Source organism: Echiichthys vipera (genome assembly GCF_963691815.1).
Source record: "Echiichthys vipera genome assembly, chromosome: 21".
In the NCBI taxonomy this organism is placed as follows: domain Eukaryota; kingdom Metazoa; phylum Chordata; class Actinopteri; order Perciformes; family Trachinidae; genus Echiichthys; species Echiichthys vipera.
This window is the reverse complement of record NC_139846.1, coordinates 8545906-8549809: the sequence shown is the minus strand read 5'-3', so window position 1 is coordinate 8549809 and position 3904 is coordinate 8545906.

Below are 3904 nucleotides of genomic sequence, written 5' to 3'. Positions count from 1 at the left end.
TTTGTGAAGTGCCCTAAATGGTAAGCAGCTGTTTATCAGGCGGAGTGCGGGCAATCATAGCGGCCAGACAAGTTTGTGAGGACTCGCAGCTCTCCTCCACTGGATCTGGATTTAAAGAGACCGCAGAGCAGGGAGGGAGATGTGGGTATTTAAAGAAAGATAAGCCCGAGACAGACTGTGGCACTCAGAGACAGTGCTGGGACAAGGACTCACACATGTCTACTTATGTGAAAGTGTACAAATGTACTCTTACAAGTAAAAGTCCTGCACTCAAGTTTTTATTTCATTACAGGTATTGATATGATGCACTCACTGTGCAATTAATAATCCACTCGTACACACCTGGACACTTATCTTCTTTTTGTGTAATAACTTTATTCACCACTGCAGTGCAATAATTTAATCTGACTGCTCATTTCTGTCATATACTGTCATACATATTTGATCTGATACATTTACTCTACATTTAACTTCTGACCTGATTTCATTTTCTGTGAATTTTATTTGACCTGATTTCTTACATATATCTCACACATATATATGACTAAGAGTTTATTGTTTACTATTTATTATATATATACTTTCTGTATATTTTAGCGAGAGTTTATTGGTTATCCTATACTGTATCTTTTTTTTATACCTCCCTAGTGTTTTTGTAAGTTGCTGGAAACTCAATTTCCTTGCGGGAGTTCATCCCAAAGGATCAATAAAGAGAAGTCCAAGTCTAATAACTTTAATATTGCAGCTGATAAATGACTGATTCTTGTGAACAGTGCAGTTTTTGAGCTTGTAGAATTTATTTTACTTGCTTTGCTATATCTTGCCTCTACTTAATTTAGAAAAGATTGCCATTTATCAAAACTATATTTTTTGTCTTTTTTTTATTTCCTTTTTGTTTTGTTGTGTGATTGCAGTATTGTAAAATTTTACTTCATACTGTTTGACTGTGACGGACTGTATTTTATGCTGTTAAAAGTTAAATAAACATATGATGGAAGAAATACATTTGCAGCTTGTGAAGGTGGAGATCATTTTAATTACTTTATATACTGCCAGGTCATTTGTGAATTTCCCCCAGGACCAATAAAGTTTTATCTTATCTTAACCTGTAAAGATACATTACCATCATGTTTTGTTCATTATATTTAGTTTTATGAATCAAAATCTTCAAAATAACTATCAAAAAATGGAGTAAAAAGTGTAGTATCTGCCTCTGAAGTGGAGTTAAAGAAACAGAAAATGGAAATACTCAAGTAAAGTATCTTAAACTTGTACTTTAGTACAGTACTTGAGTAAATGTTACCTAAATTCCAACACTGGAATAACACGATCATAGTCTGAAGCCGACACAATGGAAGCAGTCACAATCTCATAAGTGATTTTCCATTTCATACCTCATTAATATTGAAGTATTATGTCATCACAGGTGTGACTTTAAGAGATGCGGCCAATCTAAACTGAGGACACATAATCTCCTAAATATTCTGAGGATAAAGTGCTGCTGAAAGAAGAGAATGGTTTAAACACACGTGTGGGAATGTGTCTATGAATAGCAGTCCTACAGGTCATTGGATATCTAGAAGTAAAGTCGCAGGACAAAAACAGTTGTCTTCCGTTGACAGGTGACTTAATATTCTAGATACACGCTGAAATTCCTTTCTAAATACACACAGCAGACAGATCTACTGAGGACAACATGGTATTTTGGTCTAGACTGATATGTGTTCTCTAATTGGATACATGGGTAAGTAGCTCCACGGGGTTTTTGTCTCAATTCTAATCATCTAATCAAATTCACAAAAGATCAAGAGTAACTTTTAGCACAATGTAAAATACCTTTAACTGGACCGAGAAAGAAATCAAAAGTAACAAATATAAACAAGTGCCTTTGTTGTCTTTGAACTGCACGTTATACTGAAAGTTTGCCCTGTATCTTAGAAGAATATAGACGTTGCATGTCTTTAAAGGCGCCATATTATGATCATTTGCAGGTACCTACTTGTATTCTGCGTGTCTACTAGGAACATTTTTGCATGCTTCAATGTCCAAAACACACCTTATTTTTCTCATACTGAATAAACCTGTATTCACTCTCTGTCTGAAATGCACCATTTTAGCGCCTGTCTCTTTAAGACCCCTTCCTGAAAAAGCTGTCTGCCCTGATTGGTCAACATTACAGTAACAGGACTGTAGGTGCACTTTCTACCTACATGTAGTAAAGATGTGACATCACAACTGTACAGGAAGTCCTGACAGATTGTACAGGCACAGTTTCTGCACGCAGCATGCATTTTTGTGGGGTGGGCATTTTGATACTTTCACAGTATTGATATAGCACCTTGACCTGCTTTATAATAAAAAACATGCAAATCTTACTTTTTATTTCCATGGGGCCTTTAAAAAGTATTAAACAATAGGCAATTTAAAGTCAAATTCTCAGCTCCATATCAGCACATGCTCACAATTTTAAATACTCTTGAATGGAATAAGGCACAAGTTAAACTCTACACAACACTCACTTTCAGAAAATAGAGAATAGTGCTAGTTTTAAGATAGCACACTAATGTCCAAACTCAAGGAACAGAGACCCAAGAAGCAGTTCAGTTTCTCTTTAAAAAAATACAAACAGCTATTTTTGCGTGATGGAGCTTTATGATGGCATGTTTTGCTTCTCTGCATCGTATCGGCAAAACACGTCTGATAGTGTGTGTGCTATATTGGTAGCAGTCCTGGCTGGCACCCAGGAAAAGTGAGATATTTCAGACTGTGGAATAATTTCCCTCACTTTTTACACCAACTGTCATTCATTTATTGCACTGAAATGTAGTTTTAAAAGTGAGAACATGACTAAGGGTGGTCTGTAATAATTGTATGCTGATAACAATCGAGCCCTACGCTTTATATTATTTATGCATCCAGCAGAGCTATTTCTTATTTTAATGTGTAGTGTGTCGATCTCTACTTTACTCTAAGAATGCACTTTAACAATGTTTGATTGGCTCACATGGTACCAATCAACTGGGCTCTTGGCTGTCTGAGAGAGGTCAAATGCCAAACCTCAAACCTCTACAGGCAGCAATTTCTGCCACACTGGAATGCATAGTAAGAAACACTTCACATTTCTGCAGTAGATGGACGTCATCGTACACTAACTGGATGAACTCAAACTGCTGAAGTTACACAGCTTCTCCACCTGACAGAAAATGACCAAATACACGACATATTTCATGGTAATCCTGACGTTATGTGTGAATAAAACAGTTGCTTTACCAAAACATTTATTCAGGTCTAAAAATGACACATTTTAAAAAGACTCAAACTTCATGTAACACACAGTTTCAGATGAACTCTGACAGTTGGCCACTATTGGTCCCCCAGTGTGAAAACACACCCACAGGAGTGAGGGGGTAAGGGTTGACAGCAGGACTTGTGTTTATTTCAGGAAGGAGCTCAGATTTGGCTACAGACATGGCATAGCAGGATGAACCAGAACTGCTGAAGCTGTCCTCTGGCACAGCTGCACTCTGGGTGATCACGGTCGAGGCATCATTGGTGTCGGTCACAGTGGTGCTCGAGGGAGCCGAGCGATCATTTTCGGCCTCTGTGGTGGCCGAGCAGCTGGGAGAACGTGGGGCAGATTTGATCCCCTCTAGCTTGACGTATAATGTCCTCAAGGTCACAGGAATGGACATGAACCTTAGACAGTGTTAGAAAATCAGAATCAGAATCAGAATACTTTATTGATCCCCGGGGGGAAATTCTTTCGTTCCAATGCTCCGTGCACAGTAGAAACAAGCCATAAAGATGAATAAAGTAGAAATAAAATAAAGTAAAGATTCAAATAAAATACAATTAAAATAAATCTAAAGTAGCTAATAAATAGCCAATAAAATACAGTACAAAT